This window comes from Excalfactoria chinensis, chromosome 12, assembly GCF_039878825.1.
Source record: "Excalfactoria chinensis isolate bCotChi1 chromosome 12, bCotChi1.hap2, whole genome shotgun sequence".
In the NCBI taxonomy this organism is placed as follows: Eukaryota; Metazoa; Chordata; class Aves; order Galliformes; family Phasianidae; genus Excalfactoria; species Excalfactoria chinensis.
Genome location: NC_092836.1, coordinates 15,577,326 through 15,596,710, shown reverse-complemented (window position 1 = coordinate 15,596,710; position 19,385 = coordinate 15,577,326).

Genomic DNA, 19,385 nt, shown 5'->3' with positions numbered 1-19,385 from the left:
CTTGCATTTGGCCTTGGCCTTGTTGAACCTCATTTGGTTCATGTGGGCCCAATTATCCAGCCTGTCCTTACTTACAGTCGTATATAGTTTTAATTCACACTTCTCTTTCTGTGTCACTTGTTAGGCATAAAGAAATAGACACAGCAAGGCCCTGCAAGGGATCTGCAAAGGGATGAAAGTATTAGGCATCTGCCCTCAGTGCATCAGAGGTGCTAGGGTTTGTACAGCCATACATTTCAACCTACATAGTTTGTCATGCAGGACAGCTGGAGGTTGAAGGAGCATGAAGTTCAGTTCACTTTGAGTTTTACAATACCAAAGAGTGTCTGCTTTGTTTGTTCCAAGTAGCTGGGAGAGGCTACGTTATGCATTAGAACAACTAGAAAATCTTTCTTGTGAAGCTGCATTGATGTGTGCATCAGCACTGATGCTTACACAAAATGGCTGACTTGATTCCCTCACTATTACTGCTGTCCTGAAATCTTAATCAGATGGCTTGGGTCCTTGGAATGTTTTAGGAATGAAGACTGCTGTATTAAAGCACTAAAATATCTGTTTAAAAAGACAGTTTAATGCTTTTGAAAAAGGATTTGTGCATGTCTATGAAATGAAGGTAACACATTTTTAATTTTAAGATGTTAATAGTTTTCCTAATGATTTGTCTTATTTATATGGCATATTTGACAGTATCTCAAATGGGCATCCTTAGTAGCTTTGTGTAGTCTTCAGTTTCATCTTCTTTGTCTTCTGCTACATCTTTTTTCTTCCAGTTGTGTGGTTTCCCACGTGGTGTTTAAAAGTCACCTGTTTCAATATAATATCTAGGTATGCCACTGGCATGGTATATTGAAAATATGCAATGTTTCAGTGAACACATCTGGTCTGTTAACGGTAGCAACATATCGTTCCTGTACGCTGTAAGTTGCCAACATATTTACATTACAATAGCTGTCACTGAGTGGTATACCGGATTCTGCCAGACGATGGCATCAGTTGTACAACTTTGCATTGCAGTTGTAGTGTTGCAGACGGAAAGCAGATGGCAAAGCAGTAGCATCCAGACTAGTGCACAGTTCCAGGATTGAAGATGGGTGGGGGAAAATGAAGAAACTGCAAAGGCAATATTATACACAGCACAGCCCGTTAGGTCCTCCATTGCTATGAGGTTGGGTTTTGTGTTTTGTTGTTGTTACTCTTTTTTGACAGAGCTGTTTATTGATCTTCTAGCAGCTGCTTAGCCCTGTGTTGTCTGCTCTGATGTGTAGAGGTTTCTTCTTCTGCTGGTTTTGCTGCATGTATCTAAGGGTAGTTTAAATTCTGTTCTGTTGCAGACAGCTCATACTGTTTTATGTGTAAAGCAGCATGTCTGTCTTTTTAGCCAGCTGTATGTAGTAGATCTGTGCACATACACGCTGATGAACTAGTGTTGTTTGGATTGACAGTTTTATTTTTCTGTGCTTGAGTTAATATATATCTGCTGTTGGATCCTAAAGGATGCCCCTAACTTCTGCCATGCTATTCATTGCGCTGTTAAACTGACAGCATGTTCTGTATGCTTTCAGTCCCTGTAATGCAGTGAGAGAGCACAGAAAACTAATAAAGCAGGGAGGAAAAATGAGAGACCAATTGCTTCCTGAAGCAAAAAAAAAAAAACCAAACAGCAGTTATGTAATCATTCACTGTTTTCTTCTCCTCCCCCACCTAATGTCACTCTTCCCTGTGCATGCTTTCTTGTTCTTATTTCAAGACAGCTTTATGTGTGAAGCACCTTTGAAATATGATTTGAGCAGCACAACACTTTAGGAACGAGTGTGGAAGATGTCACTAAGCATCTCTTTGCTGAAGACAGGTGACGTTTTAAACCAGCTTTTTGCTGCTGCAGGTACATTGTCATCCATTTTGTATATCACAAAAATAGCTTGCTTGGCTGGAGTGTGTGGACATTCTTCCTAAAGGTCCTAGGAGCCTAAGGGTATGGCGCTGCTATGTTCAGAAGGCATATCACTAGTTAGCTGCAATCCAGCTGGACCAAGCACAACAGTACTCAAATAGCAACGCAGTGAGCTAGCTGGCCAAACAAGGGCTGTGGGTTCTCAACAGGCTTCTGAAACTTGAAGCTCTAAAAACTGGCCCTTGTCTGGCTGCTGTAGTCGCTTGACTGCCATGAAGCATAGTAGTATAAATTTAAGACATGACTATGGAGTGAGAATATTGCTCAGATCATGAGGACATAAATTCTTCAAGGCTTGGTCATGCTACTAAGCTATTTAAATTTGTGTATATTCATGTATTCAGCACAGCGGCTGAATGAAACAGCAAGTAAATTTATTTCCCTGGAAACAGAAAAGTAAAATGCATTAGTGTAAGATCCCAGTGAAAAATGGGTTTTTAGCCTTCGTTTGTTGCTGACTAATGGCCTGCTTGCTGATGGTTAATACAGAGCAGCTGTTAGGTAGCTGGGTCTTAATTGTAGTGATGTTGTTCTATGCACAGCCTTGAAACAACAAAAATATTATCCAATAGCTTCTGATGACATGGAATAAATCTTAACCATCAGAGAGGTTTAAAGCAGTTCATTCTATATTGTAACATCACTTCCTATGATTCTGCTGAAAATACACAGTAATTCTGTGTAATTTTTCTTTTGCCATCCAAGCCAAGTAAGCGTTAACTCTTAAATGCTTTATAAAACAAAACAAAAACACTTCAGTACCTCGTGCCTCTTCCCCACACCTCCCAGTATAACAGAAGTATTTCTCACTGTGCTGGATTGGTCTGCTCCCCACAAAAACTGTGCTGCAGCAGTCATTGATATTAGAGGTGCTGTATGTTCATATCTTTCTTCAGATACTACTTAAAATGATTTGCTTTTGCATTAATATATTTGGACTCCATCCATTTGCCCTGGAGAGATGCAATCTCTGACTCAAATATAGCACGGCTTGATAGAAATTTCTATAAATTCCTTCCAGGAGGCTTTGACTTTTTTACTTGAAATCAAGGCTTTTCTGGATGCAAAGATGCTTAACGTCTCAGTGTAGATAACTGCTGTGTAGAAGGTCCATGATTTAAACACATAAGTGTGGAACTGGCACACTCAACTACTGCAATGTTAATATAATAATGGCTAATTTGTTTTACAATATTTGATTCGATCTGATTTTCTTTTTAAATTATTTTTTGTATTGAGGGAAAAGGTAGGAAATCAGAAACTAAAGCATTAAGGGTAAGAGCACTGTGTAGTGTTAAGTGCTTTGGGGAGCTGTGGAGCAAGAGAGGAGCTCTTTGTGGTCCGGGCTGGCAGTTACGCAAGGGGCAGGTATGTCCTGTTTTGCACAAGTTTTCTAATCTGCTTGCCAACTACAAGTCAGGCAGAGGCAAAGATCCAGCTCCCTAGTTGGTCCTTTTTCCCTCCTCCCATTTGCTCGTAGTACCACCAAGGAACTAAGCACAAAATGGGCTCTGAAAGGAACAATGCTTTGCCATTTCCTCAAAAAAGAAAGAAGTAAACCAACAGTGCGACTGCGTGAACTGCTGCTTAGTGATAGTGTTTATGTTTCCCTGGATTTCCTTCCTCTTTCCTTGGCCAGACTGGCCGAGGTCCCAGCTGCAGTGTGCCCCTGAGGCTGTAGATGGGGCCTCCGCTGCCCCCCCAGCCCCAGGATTTCTCAGGGAAGAGAAGCGGTGATGTTAACACTGGGTCTGTGGGGGTGTCAGGCTGAGTGCAGTTGTGCAGAGCTTAGTTGGGCTGGCACAGTCACAAGTACAGCATGCTGGCGAGTAGATTGCATGAAATGATTTACAGCTGAGGGAAGAAGCCAAAGGATTTTCAACCAACCAATGATGCCTTCAAAGGACTCGCTGTTCCTGGCATGGAAAGTTTTCTAACTCCCCAGCCATACTACGTGCATCCTTCTTCTATATACTTGCAGCTTGTGTTTTCTTTTAGCAGTTACAATCCAATGCAACCAGAGCAGGAAAAAAACAAACCTTTAATATATGACTTACATCTCTATAAAACGTGGAGCTGATGCTTTAACTTTTTCAGTATTCCCCAATATCTTTCCCCTTAAAGCTTAACCTTTCTTTCCCAGGTTTTTAAAGGCAGTATTTAGTGTTTGAAGCAGCTCTACTGATAATTACAACTCTTTCAACATCAGCTTTCTTCGAGTGTGATTGGGGTGTTCCTGCTTTTCTGCTCCTGAGTGGCCATTTTAGTTGAATACGTTTGGACTTGGCTTTGTCAGAGTGTGTTCTTTAATAAAACTTGGACACATCTTAATCTTTCTACCTTCAAGACATGCCATATTTGGCTTCCAGGCTATAGAAGAAATTCCGGTCTGACTTCTGTTCTCTATTTCCATTCTATGCTTTGCTGCCTTAAATATAGATGCCATATTGTTAACTGAGTGATACAGCTGCTATCCTCAGTGCTGTCCCACAGAGTTCATCTTCCACAGAAAATAATCTGTTCTCTCATTGTATAAAACATCCTGAACATGATAAAATGGTGATCATTTACAAAGGAAGAAAGACAGGCTGATCCCTTACAAACGTTCTTAAAATGTTTTGCCGGTTAAAAAAGCAAAGACATCCTTTGGGTGGTTCTCTTTAAAGAAGGAAGAACAAAGAAAGGTGTCACACAGTTGAAAATGTTTTTATGTCTCAAAAAGTAAAGATAGTTAACATGACCTGCGCAATTTGGTTGCTGAGAAGATGAAAAGGGGACTTCTTATTAGAATGCATGTCTGGAGCTTGGCTTTCTGTGATCAGATCTTTGGCTTTTTGACCCTGAGAATCATGCTGTGGAACAAAAAAACATCTGTTGCTCTGATTGTTTTTAGTTCTGTTTATATATAAATTGAAAATACATTTTCCCTTAGAAGTACTTACTGGTTTCTTAGAGATGGCACTGGAAGGTAAGATGTGGTGTAAACAATTGCAATTACCTTAAAATCTGTATTTTCAGTGCAGGTGTTAATGGAGGTTGGCAGGATATTGCTTTCAACTGGGCTACTTGGTAGCTGGCGAAGGCAGTTCAGAACACAGGTAAGTCTTTCTTAAAACTGAAGTTAGTGGTTAGTTTGGTAGCCTGTTTGTGTGGCTTGCAGTTTGTACTAACAAGTTATAAAGCAGTTCTATGACAGTGTTAGCTCTATGGAGCTCCAGTCTGAGGCAATCTTTGCTTTAGAAATCGTGAAGGACCTCAGCAAGCAGTTGCATAGCAATCCTTCTGCAGAAAGCAGCTGTTATGAGCTGCTGCTGTACTAACTGCCTAGACAGCAAATGAAGGGATGGATGTACCCCGTGCCAAAATACACTTCTCTGGGCAGAAGCAGGCAAAAGCTCATGAGTACTTTTTCAAACTGTAAAAAACTTGAGGGTTTTTTGTTTGGTTTGGGTTTTTTTTTGGGGGGGGTGGGTGTTGGTTTTTGTTTGTTAGGGAACTGCGGGTTAATTTTGAGATGTGAAGTTGAGCTCACCTTCCGTGGAGGAGCTAAGCCTGCCTTTTCACAGTGCGTCCTTGATCCCAGCCACAGGGCTATTGGCACAGCCTAAGTGAGAGGGTGACGCTACTGATACTTATGTGCTGATACGGACATGAAAACAATTGGCTTCATTCATGGTGCTGCTTCCACAGATACGGGGCTAAGGCAATACAGCCCAAATTGCAAAGAACACTGGGAAAATAATTCTTCTGTATAAAATACTTATATTACTTATACTTCTGTATAATATAATATTATATTATACAGCATATATAATATTACTTCTGTATAAAATCTTCATCCAAAGCTGAAAAAAATGTGAAGAAATACTAACTTCTTTAAGAAAGGTAATCTTACGTTATTGGTGAAAAAAGGTATTGCTGGCCTCTGTTCTTCGTTTTCATGTTTATAACTGGACTCTCTTCAGAAACACAGTTTCCTGTTTCTTACAGGAGCTGCTGCAGTGTCTGCCTGGGCAGAAGTGGCCGCTCAAGTGCAGTGGAGCAGCTGGGGCATGTGCCAGCATTCCTTCCTATTGCGTGTCCTGTGGGTGCAGTAAGGAAACAGCAGGGTTACAGCGGAGAGCCTCGCTGATTGGCTGTTTGCCTGTATCACCAGCAGCTGATCTTTCTAGCATTGGTGGAGTTCAAATCACTCTTTATATTCAAACACAATAATTTGCATTAGGCAGAAAAAACAGAATTTAGCCTACTGGAAGGGTGTGTTTGCACATGCAATAATTCATTCTGTGACTCCAATGTGTCGCAAAAGCCAAAAAGTGCACGCCTCACTTTTTCTGCACGCAATTCACTCTGGTGACAAAGGACTCGTAACTTTTTGTCCCATTGCTTTTGGTTACTGGAGGAGAGTTTTCCCATTTGCCACAAACGAGGAGTGCTTTAAGGTTGGATTTTTAAGCCCCCCTTTACTGCTGAAGTCTGCATGGGCGGTTTCACATTAATGCTGGTTTTGAAGATGGCACCTGAGGTTGTCTCAATTACACTGCTGATAGATGTGAATTATTCAGACATCCTTATTAATTTATTCTTTTTAATTCCTCCTGGATGATTTTCTCAGTAGTTTGTCCCCATGTCCTAGGATCATTTACTTAAATGTAATTTTTTCGTTTAATAAATAAGAATAGTACTGAACCCCATAGTCTGCTTGGGACGTGCTCAGGCAAATCAGTTCTTTGAACACTGAAGTTGTTCATTTTACTAAATGCTGCTTTTTTGTCTTGTTTTTCCTTTAAATTCAGCATTGGTTTGTGTCAGAGAAGGAGCAGAGGACATGGTACGTTGGCTTATCCATTTCACTGCATAGGCACCAGGTGTTTTTCCATTGCTTTTTCCTGGGCTAAGGCATGCCATTGGTGACAAGAGGGACTGCTGGGAGGGGTGAGACTTTCAGACCCTCAGCCTTGTCAGCACTGATCTTAATAGACAAAAGGTGAAGATGTTGGGTGGTTTAATACAAAAAGGCAAACAAACTTGAGCGGTGTTTGAATTGTGAGCCCTCTGTTGGTTTTGTTTGGGTTGTTTTGATTTTATTGGTTTTCTTGCTTGTTTTGAATTGAGGAGGGGGGTTAATTTGCTTCCAGATCTCATACGGTGCCTTTTGAAATTGCTTCTCTTTGTTCTCTCTGCTTTTCTTCCTACAGTGGTCACACTGTTGTAAAAGATTTTGATCAGAAAATGCACCAGCAGGGATTGGAACCACATTGTTCTGTTGCTTTGGAAACAACTAAGAAGAGAAGTTTTCATGGCTTCACATGAAACTCCCACAGACAAAGGTTTTCTGCCCATACGCTGAGCTTAATTTCAGTGAGTTGTACATTCTTAGGCAAACTTATTGCTTGTCCTCTTAGCCTGAGGGGAGACGGCCATTGGGTGCTGAAATTCAGTGCAGTTTCATACTGCTGCGTTGGCAGGGTATGTCTGCAGCAGCCTGCTGTAACAGAGGAGGGCTTATTGTGTGTAGCTGGAGCAGGCAGAGTTTGTGTAGCAACAGCTCTGCAGCCAATCGCCAGAGGTGTTAGATAAAGTGGAAGCATTTGTAGCACTTCCTCTGCCTTTAGTTTTAAGATACGCAGTATTCTTTCCTGAAGCCCCTCCTCTGCTGCAAGCATCAGATGGCATCCTGAAGCTTTTGCTCTGTTCTGTGCAATAGGATTTGGATACTGGAAACAACTGCAAGTTGAACCTAGCAGGTTTTGTCTGATCTGTTCGTTTTGAGCCATGTTTGCCACGAGAAGGTTCTGTGTTTTGTTTCGCTCTGCCTTTCTTGGCGAGTCCTTCGCAGTGCAGGCTGGGCTGTTCAGCTGAGTAAAATGTATGAATTGGTGTGTAGGCATTTCTTAGAGAAGACTTAGTGGGGGAAAAAAAAATGAACGCCAAACCAACAAACCTAACTGGCCTTTAGTCTAGTTTCTCAATGTGTGTTTTGATTAACGAGATTACAGCAGAGGGAGTTCTGGAAGCTCCTGCATGCAGCAGAACGTGGCTCACCATATCAGAGGGCTGACTCATAAATGGTTCTCTCTGCTATTAGCGAGTTTCCTTTAATGAGGCAGAGGGGACTGGATAGCAAATGCAGATGATGCTGGCAAGTAGCCCTGCACTGAGAGATGGGAGAGGTTAAGAATTAATGCAAGTCAGAAAAGCTAGTACTGAGGAACTGAACTGTCTTCCCACCTTTCAGCTATTTAAGACAGCTGAATGCACCGGATAATAGGAATACAGAAGAAAATGATCCCTGAAGCTCCTCAGTCCACTGCTCTGTGTTTCGGAACAGGGAAAAATCAGTCTTTTACTTAAATAAGCTGAGTTTTCTTCTGCTGAGCAAACATCTCCAGCCCAATGATCGGGGCTGTTTGAAAGTCCAACCTGTATTAACAGCAGCTGAGTTTTGGGGAAGATACACATCACATCCCCTGTTGTTACATGCAGAGGCCTTGTGTTCTGCAGATTAATGTGTAGGTGCCGGGAACCAGTCCCCATTCTGTTAATTAAAAGTGACACTGGCATGAAATGGTTGTCACTTTGGGGTGCCAAGGAACAACCCTGTACATGATGAAATTAGCTAAATTTGCTGTGGTGTATTTTGAATAATGCACTGTGAAACTGGCCTCTAAAACAAGCTTTCATCCCGGCGTCAGGAAAGCAAGCTGTAGTACTGCAGCATTCTTTAACTGTCGTGTTTTCCCTTTTGGTTGATGTGACATTTTAAAAATTCCTTGTTGTAGGTTGGCTTTTGTCCCTGCTGTGAATGCAGGTGACAAATGGTGGTAGTGGTGGGGAGAACACGAAGGTAGCAGAGCAGCTGCTGATCAGTGTCTTTCTCAGGTGAGGTTGTTTCCTCTTTGAAAGATGCATGTCCGTGGGCTTGGTTCTGTGCTGGGTTATCTTTAGAAAATGAAAAAAGAAAAGGCAAAAATTGGAGGAAAAAAAACCCCAAAATCTGCAGTCTTTCCAAGAAGGATTTTTCTAAGTGTAAGCACAGCTGAATTTGCCATGCTGTACTTGCTTGAAGGCAGCTGTGGGTTTGATTTTTCTTTTTACTGCCTTAACAACGTGTCTGTTTTTCAGTGTGGATTCCTCCAGATTTTCTCTAGATATCTTCTGCAGACAGTCCTCTGGGGTGTGATTTGTAATGCCCACTGATGAACTGCAGTCCACTTATGGCTCAGTGTAGATAGCTGAGGATGCTTGGATGCTAACATACTCTGCTCACATATCCTGCACTGTAAGTGGGAAGATAGTCGAATTATTATTATTTTTTCTAGCAGTTTGATTCCCCCTGCCCCAAGTTCTTACTCTTGGTAAATAACAGTTAATTGTATGTTGGAAAGTTATTAATACTTACAGTTCTTAGCACGTTTCAGAAGCTCTCTGTGGCAGACAGGCGTGAGCCTGGGGTTCTTCTGTTCTAAGATGAAAGTCTTACTGCGTGACAGTGGGAAATAAACAATTGTTCAGGGGCTCATTTTAGGTTTCATAGCTGCACCAGGCACCAGTTTCTGCTTCTGATTTATTTAATGTTTTTGCTTAATAACGTTTTTCAAGGGAAGAACTGTCAAATGTGTATGTTGGGCTCAGAAGTCTTTCAGGTACAGAGTGTTACACTGGGTAAGATCTGTCTGCTTTGGGGATGGCCATGTTATTATGTTTTGTATTCATTCAGAGTTAGTTGCTATTAGTGACTTGCTTTTTATTTTTTTGGCAGTAGTAAAGCGGTGCCTCTCCCCTTTGTGTGCTGGATCTTGCAGTAATGTCTCTGATTTACAGTGCCTATAAGTAGTGTCTGCAAATCAACGTTACAGCTTTGGCGGTAGGAGTCATTTGTAAGGATACATGGGGGAATGATGTGTCTAACTCCTGCAGGTTATCAGTGGACTTTGTACTTATCTGTCCGTCCTGATTGCTTTGCTTTTTATTCTTTCTTTTCTTCCTTTCTTGCTTCTGATCTTTTCTATTAAGCAAAATAAATAACTTTAGAAAGTCATAATAGCATTTTGTGTTGTTGTAGAAAATAATACTTGGGTTATCGCATCCCATCCTCTGCAGTTGTAGACCCACGACTTCTTGTGCAGCTTTCCTTTTAATATCAGATAATACAAGCAGAGAAATCCCCAGCCTGGACCTCCTGAAAGGCAGCTTGAGGTTCACTGCTTCATTCAGTTATCATGGGTACAAGGAAACTATTTCATACCGGACCTCTCTCCATTTAAGTTTGGCTTGGTTTGAGTTGCTAAGAGAAATAAGACTCAAAGGCAATTTTCTGATTGCCCTCCTATCCTAAATCAGGATGCAAACCACTGCTTTTAGCCCCAGTGACTGACAGCAAGTAGCTGAGAATTATAAATGATGTTTTTTGTATGAGAAATCTCTTCTGTCAGGCCTTTTATTGAAGCAGCAATCTGAAACAAGAAAGGTTATTCCATTATCTCACAAACGAGTTGAACTAATTTCTGATCAGATGAACCTGATCAGAATTAAAGCAGCATGTAAGAGGCAGTGACATTTAGAACTCATCAAAAATATTTACGGAGGGTAATCTCTCCTATGCGGATATTTATGAATACTCTGATAGCACCTTGCAGAGCCTGAGTTCTCTTCTGCAGTATGTGAAAGCTTTAAAATGTCCTCTAAAGCCTTCAGCTGAAATGGTCGTTAGGCACTTATTCCAGGTGCTTTTAGGGATTCCTTGGAGTACCGATAGTTCTGTGTGGCTCTCTGAACTAAGCTAACAACTATCGCTCCCTTGAGATTTTGGCTAAAGCTGTATTTCAGTCAAATACAGGATTTGTTGAAATGCTGACTTTATTTTTCTTTTTTTTTTTGCTGCTCATAAAAGATATGACATGAAAATTACATGTACGACAGATGCTGGAGATGTCTCATCTCAGCTGAATCGGGTTACTATGTAAATCTTCATTCACATCCTCCTCTGCTCTGCATCTTTCTTTTTCTCTTGGTTGCATATAAAAGGCAGAATTGAACTGTGCTGGGAACTTGCTGATGACAACAGGAGTGTGTGCTCCTTTTGTGCCTGGCATTCATCTGCCCACATGATCAGCAAGCCAGTCCTAATCTCTTAATCCAGCAGCAGAAGTGCTTTCAGTTAATTTTCTTTCTGGTTACGGTTGATTTGGGTCATGGTGTGGTCGGGTACCAGAGCCATCTTGAGATGCAGGGGGAGCACATGGCTGTGAAAGTGGAGATTAGGGCAGAAGTGGGAAAGAGGAGAAATATAAAACACTCTTGAGGTTTTTAACATGTGACAGATTGCTTCCAGGTACTTAACAGTGGGGTTTTTTTTTGCTGTTCTTTGCTGTATGTTACTCCATGTATACTGTACAAGTAGAAAGGCTGTGTGGAACTGAGTGCTGCTCTGGCATCTTGCCTGCTTCCTGCCTGAGTGCCCCTACTGCAGGATGTGAGTTGATTTGCTTTGTCATGTTCCATGGAGGGTACTAAGCAGCCGCTTCTGCTTGCTTAGAGACAACTTCTTGCACAGAAGAGATGGATGGTGTTATCACTAAGTACTGAGAGATCCATTTTTGATGTTTCTTACTCAGAATAGAGCTCGTGTAACTAGAAATTGATGGAAGTGCTGTGGTTAGGAAGTCTTACCCCTGATATTACTGAACGTTCTTAGCAGAGATAGTATTCTGATTCATGGTTTGCCATGACCAGGTATGACTGCGATGCTGAAATTCCAGACTGTGGAGGAACACGGGCAGTACATGTGCTGTGTGACACAACCCGTCGTGGTGTGTCTCATGGCCTCTGTGTGTCTGCACTGTGGGTTCCAAGGCAGCTGCTCTCCCTGGAGCAAGAAGACCTGAGCAGTGCAGCACGGGCAGCCCAGATGGACTTTGAGGGGTCAGGTCACCTCCAGCTTGCAAAATGCATTGGTTTCTCTGAGGCAATTCACTGGTACTTTCTTATTATTCCTGTCAGTTGAAGAATGAGCTCTTTCTTATGTGGAGATGCTTGAACACATCAAGTCAAATTTATCTTTGTTTCCTACCACAGAAACAAGTAAATATTTACCAAATGACACACAAAAAAATGTTGCATGTTAATCTACTTCAGCTCTTTGTCATTTACGGCCTATCAAAATTTTGTTAAACTAGGCTGATAAATAGGCTTCAATTAACACTTTGTGCTTCTTTTTTGATTAAATTAAGCCTTAACTCTGTAAACCAGAGTGTCTGAGTGACGGTGGTGCTACTCAAATGAAACCTTCATTAGATCCATGCAGCTGCCGTGAGATGTTTGTTTCCCATGACTTGCAGATTCTCCTAATCCTCTCCTGGTGACTGCAGCCCTCTGTGCAGCATGCAGGTGGCTGGTAACCGTGTCCTGTTACCTGCTCCAGGCAAAGGGGCCAGATAAGATTATAGTTCTTTAAATCAGTGGCCTGAGCTAACTTGTCTGGATTAGCAGACTGCTTCGTGTGAGTGCTAACTCTGCAGAGGAGGTGGTGGTATCGTAGCATAGAGGCAGGTGGCGAGTTCAGGTGGTTAAAATCATCTTCAAGTCTTTGCATTGAATAGAATTGATGATGCTGGTAATATTTGGAAAACATAGAGCTAATCTCTACTGATGTAATTTCACAGTCCCAGAGAATGATAAGTCCGGTTCAGTTTTGTAACACTAAATAACCCTGTCTGTGTTTGTGGAAAGCAAAATGTGGCAAGTGACCTTGGGCGCTGGTAGTAATCACTTCTGCTCTCATTCAAATGTTCAAACAGCTCTTTCAAAGCTGACGTCTTCCAACTGGAAAAGTAAATAACTTTGTGATAAGGCGAAGTCAATGGAGGCATTGTGAGCAGTCTGTGCCTGTGAGCTGAGGAGCTTGTCTTAAATGTACAGTAGTAACATGAAGGGTGCAGAATGCAATGGAGTTGTTAAAGCACTGGTTCTAGCTTTATTTCACATTAATGGCTCCTTCCTGTGAATATTTTGAGTGGAACACCTGGGTGGCAAATGGGCAGTCAGTGCAAAACCTTGTCTGGTGGGAGCTTCCTACCTTTGAAGCACACCATGTGAACAGCTGTAGTCAGTCTGACTGTCTGCAGGATGGACTTTCTGCAGCTACTGGGAGAAATCTGTTGTGCTGGAGATCCCCCCAAAATGGGCTTTGATCTCACTTCATGAAATGAGGCTGATATCGACGGTGCTGCAGATTCTTAAGAGCTGGGTAAATGAGTTACGTTTCCATTTGGATGGAAGCCACGAAGACAAAATAGATACATACCAAGTACTCTGTCATTACTAGCTATGTTTGTATGTGGAATAATTTAGCAGAGTGCTGAACTCTTTTATTCTCCAAATATTTAAAAGATTGTAGCGGTATCATTCAGTGTAGTAAAGTTGTATTAATCCTTCCTGTCAAGTTGCTATCCAAAGAAATTGCTTTGTACTCATTGGCCATGGGAGGCCTTGTCCCAACTCTGCAAGATGGAAATAAATTGGAAACATAGCCTTGAGAATTGCAGTCACCTACTTGTATTTGGGAAGTGGAGGTCTGAGGAGCTGCATCTTTTCTACAGAGAATTCCTATATTTTCTGTATTGAGTGGAGGTTATGAAGCTGTTCTTAATCCCACCATTAACATATTAGCTTACAGGAACCATTCCACTTAAGTGAGCAAACACAGGAGAGTGTTTATGTAACTGAAGATCTGCAACTGCCAATAGAATTAATTAGGAGAAGAATAATTAGGCAAATAGTAGTGTCCAAATGGTCCCAGTAGAAAAATGTATTGCAATCCCAATAGAAATCTCATTAACGTTGTTGTTTGTGTTGAGCTGCGCCTTTTGTCATACCACAGAGGAAGGCAAACGTGGAAAGAACTCAGTGGGGCGTCAGTTTGGGTACAAAGCAGAAACAGTATCAAGGTTTTAAACTGTCTACACTCATTATTGTCACTTAGTCCTGGCTGCAACTCTAATATCTGCTTAAAAGCCTTTCTTGACTGAATGAGCCACTTGTGGCCAAATAGGTACAAAGGAAAAATTCAGCTTAGGACTTGTTACAGAATTGTTGCTTTGTATATCAGGAACAGGTTGTCCTTTATGCCAAGCAGGTAACCAAATAAAAAATGAGACAATGCTTATTTCAGTCATTTTTTTGCTCAAATTCAACAGCCTGCTTATTGAAAGCATTTAATCTAGACCTTTCTTTGTTACATCAGATTGAAATACAAGGAAGCTCATCCTGACATCTTGTTCCAGTTACAAAACTGGAATTGGATAGGAGTATACTTTCGTATGAGAACCATGGGATAGTTGGCTTTTTAATCTGCATTATGAAAAGACTTTGATGCGTGTTACTAAGAAAGCCCTCATGTTTTTTGGATCTGTAAGGGACGAAGAACTTTGGAGAGAACACAGTCTCAGCAGCATCCACTTTCTTGACCAAAGTATTTTGGGACCTGGGACTATGTGGACATTCCTCCACAAATCCAAGGTTAATGAGCATCATGCTGTATTTATAGTGGTCTCTTTGGTTTGTTTAAGGAACACAAATGTTATCTGCAGCAATACTAGCAATACAGATTGTCCTGAACAGCTTCACTTTCCAACAGCATTAGAACAGTGGCCTTCATTCTACCAGTGAGCTACATCACCTTTTGGGTTTGAACTGCTAACAGGATTTTGTTCTGGCTTTTTTTTTGGTAGGAAAGAACAAGCTGGAAGCTGAGTAATGTGTGACGTAGTGAGTGTGCTTTATTTTTAGTGAACGGTGAATGAACCCACGTTAAGATATTGTAGAATGACAGCTTTGGAAACCAAATGCCTCTTTTTGTCATAGCGAAACTTTACCATAACTGTTGTCTGCATTTTGTAATTACCTGCTCTCCCCCATTGGAGGTAGTTGCTGTTGTTCCTAATTAGCTTAGTTTCCTGTTGCAGCAACAGCTGTGGATAAATACCAGTCAAGCCAGCCTCTTTCTTATATGAATTGTTTAAAATGTGTCTATAAAATATTCACCAGCTCTGAATTCCTGGAGCCATATTCAGGCACACAGATTGCTTGTTTAGGGAAGGGAAACCGACATCCAAGTGAGATTGCTGCAACTCTTCCTGAAGGCAGTTGGTATGAAAGCAGAGTGCAGAGAAGAAATGGAAGTAGTTGCCTAACCATGAGTCTTGGAACGTCGTCTAAATACTTGCCTATGAGTGCTGAGTTTGTTGCAATTTATCAGCTAAGCAATGAATGTAGTATTAATGGCAAAGCCTTTCTTTTGCTGCTTTCTAAACACAGCCTCTTTGGAGCCTTCTCTAGAACTTCTGGGAGGAGAAGTGTACAAGAGGTCTGTGCAATGAACGAGCAGCAAGGCTGGTGCCTCAAAAGGGACCTGGCTGTGATATACATCCCAGAGATATACTTAAGCACCTGCAGCATTTGCTGCAGTTAAATCCAATATGTCTGGGGAGCGTTGAACACCTACATTAGAGATACAGCAACTGTGACAGATGTGCACCAGCTCTGATGCATATCCAGATCACCAGTTGCTGTGCAAGCACTGTACAGTTTAGACAACGGCTGCTTCTCTCTGTAACATTCTTGAACAAATGGCATGAATGCATCGCACAGCACAAGCATGAGTAAGGCCAGTGCTTTCAGGACTTGGCAAGATTTACTGGCATGAAGGATCTCTTTGCAGCTAACATATGCTGAACACAGACTTTGCCTCTCATGTGTACGGAAATAGGGTATTTCTAGTGTTCGTGGTCAGAACTGCACTGCAGTACGTAGCCCTGTTTCCACACCTGAACTTCTTCCAATTCATGTCTTTAACAGCCAAATGCTGATGCTCTGCTCCTTGGGGAGGTGCTGTACTGAAGGGGCTATCAGAAAATATCATGTCTTGCTAAGTGAATTCATAGGAGCCTGGCTTCATTAAGGTCAGGGCTGCTGCATAGTATTTGTCTCCCTTGTCTGCCTCTTACAGCGTGAGGCAATTTAGGTGAGTCAAATTAATAACCGAAGATGTAAGGACTTAAAAACGTAACTCTGCCTGAGGTAGCGGTGTAGTGCTGGCTCATTGTTTCTACCCTGGACGTAAAAAGAAGGGTATGGCCTGATAAAGATAGGGCTGGGGAGCTGCTCTGGAGGCTGGTTGGGGTGGGATCCAGGCAGCCAGGCCAGGATAGGAAGCTGATGCTATGGCTTTTATTAAGTTCAGATTCAAAAATAGCTGAAACCCCCCTCCTAGTTCTGATTAGAAGGGTTTTTTTTGTTGTTGTTTTCAATGGGGACTTAACTGTTTCTTGCTCTTATTTAACCAGGTTACATTGAATTTGACTTTTAGCGTAGCTGATGTTTTTTATTCTCCTTTCTACTACTTTTTCCCCAGTAATAAAAGTTTGAGGATGTCAGTCAACATGGGGACTGAGCTGCAGGAGAAGCAAACTGCCCAGGAAGAAAGTGTGGGGTGGATTGTATACACTGGCTCAAAAAGTGCCATGATTCAAACAGGACTTTGAGCTCTGATGGAGCTGTGGGTGTCCCTGCTTGTTGCAGGGGATTGGACCAGATGGCCTTTAGGGGTCCCCTCCAACTCAGATGATTCTATGATTCTGTAAGTCGTTAGTGAGTCAGATCAATGCTGTCTGTTCACAGTCTTTTCTAATGAAATAATTTTGGAGATGTTGCATAAGCCTTACAGAAGCCAGCATGTGCACTTCATCAATACACTTTAGGTCTGTGAAGCTTATTTCCCAAAGGATCTTTACGCGTGAGAGAGTGAAGAGATCTGTACAATAGAAATGCACTGAGGACTGCTGAAGATGTAGGGAGCCACATCTGACTGGGAAGGTTCCTTGCAAGGAAAGTAGTTACCATCTAAAAGAGCACTTGGGGAAATAATGGTATCCTTCCCCTAAACTTCTTGAGAGTTGCTTTTCTGTATTGTTTATCCAGTTGCTGTTCCATTAGCATGTCAAGCAGTTTGCATTCTTCATGCAGGTGATCTCTCCCCTGCTCCATCCATGTCTGTATTAACATGGAAACAAATTACATCCACCCAAGTCAAATAGTTGTTTAACTGATGTTTCTCAAAGTGTGGACACGTTACTCTATAAATGGCACAAGAAGTATTCAGATATGGCATGGAAGCAGGTCTGGATTTGGAAGCAGCATAGCTTTGTCAGTATGGTGCTGTTTTTTGGGGTAATTAGGGACAGAAATTGAATTACGGAGCTCATTTGTGGAGAGAAAAAGGGGGTGAACAGGATAATTAGGAAATGCTGGTCCAGGCGTTTCTCAGTGATATTAACAGAGGAAAAACTGTGTGCCGTTGACTTGGCAGCAGATAGCACTGCTGCGCTGACTCATTTGGTAAGGAAAGATGAGCATTACATTTTTTACCACTGACTTGACTCTTGCAAGAACCCCTGAAATAGCAAAATGGGTGTTATTACCATGGCATGCTGGGGCTTCCTACTGCTGAAACAAGACTCCTTGACTCAGTTTCCAGTTGGACCGGGCTCATAAGTGCAGTGTGTGGGGCTGATGGGGGTCAGTGCCTCTGTGGTGCTTTGCTGACTGAAGCACACTGCAGTTCCTAACCTGAACGAGATGCTTGGGCATGCCAGGAGGAGGCTTTCTGTTCTTCTTTTTCCTTCCCTTGGCAGACGTTGCTGGCTTATGTTTAAAAGGGCTGTTGTGGAGCTTGGAATTTTAATTATTTTTGAATCAACTTTTGGATGATTGTTGCTATTAAACAAAGGGATCATCTTCTGGAAAGGACTGTTAGTAAATCAGATAGCAAATAACAGTGTGATAATGTTTAACAAATTAATTCCACATGATGGATTAACTCTAACATCAACTTCCTTAAAGGCCTTGACTTATTGCCCTGACACTCAGCTGGCTTCTTGGGATGGATGCCTGTATGGAGGTTTACAAGGAGCTCTCTGAATGATGTGCAATCCTTGGGAGCCACCAGCTCCTCTGTAAGAGAAATGTGCCAAGGAAGATCCCTCCAGTCTCACCATTTGCACTTCACAGTTTGCATAATGTACGTACTGCTGGGTGGACGTGGTCATTCTCAGCACTAACGTGCTTTCCAACTGATAATACTTCTCTGCCTTCCCTTCTACAGATGTCAGTGTTTGGTGCTTCACTGTAAGATGGTCTGAAAGATCACCGTGCCAGTCAGATCAGTCTTATCAAAGTATTGCAGAGTAAGCAATTAGGATTCACAATCTATAATAAATTCAGCCCGATAACAGCACTGATCCACTTAAGAACTATACCTGTAGTTTATTGATCAGCTTTAGTACCTGTGTGTATGAACTGGATTTGAGTCAGCAGCACAAGAAATAGAAGCAGATGATGCATGTGTAAAACGTGTCATTGGGAAGCTTGTGAAGATGATGGAGTTTGTTGGCCGCTGGGTTGACGATTGATCTTCTGAAGTAAGAGCTTTTGGTTTATTTCCCAGCTTTGATGTTGACCATTTTTGTTATATGTTGAATTTCAGCTTTGTTAAATGCTTTCAAACCTAGCATTAAGGTGTTATTTGTCGTTGCATCCATTACAAGGCAGGTATTGCCAAATGCTTAATAAATACATTTCGTAAACTAAAATGATAACGGAAGGAAACATCAGTAAAATGATAAACAAGACATACCTAAGTAATATAAGTAACACAAGAGAAAAAGGTCTTGAAACTAAGAGGATTAAGTATTGCTGACAAGTGTAACTATGTAAGGTGCAGTAAGAAAGTGAGTGTGTGAGCATGGCGATAAAGGGCAATACCTGAGAACCCCTCACTGAACATGTTTTGCTTGGTGTGTGGTGAAATACATGCATGTTCTAGCTCTGTATGGACTCAAAGGAGAAAGGGAGAATCCCATTCATCTTCTCTCTTTCCCTCTGCTCTCCATGAAATCCTACCATGAGATGAGCAGACCCGAGCAGTGTGTGACTGCACTTGTGCAGGGCAGTGCAGTCTGAGTTGGTGCTGGATGGTGCAAGAAGGCAATGGGAGAGATGCTCTGGGCAGGAGGGTGCACTCATGTACCTCTGTGGCTTGAACAGGAACGGCAAATTCATCTGTCTGGTGGTGAGAACATAGGGCTTGCTTTGAAAATCTAAGCTATGTCTGTAATTCTGCCTGGCAGCACAGGGCCTGTAATTATTTCCCTGTGCTATTCTGTTAATTTACACTTCTGTTTTACTTTGTGTTCAAGCAGATCCATGTTATAATGGAAATACACCAGCAGCACTACAGAATGAAGGCCAAGTTTCAAGTGTTCCAGAGTGGGTTTTGTCCTACAGCACAACAAAAACGTGCATTCAAGATGTGAAATGAGCGTGTTAGTGCAGATTCATCAATAACATACAAGCATCCTGAAGTCCAAATCTTTGC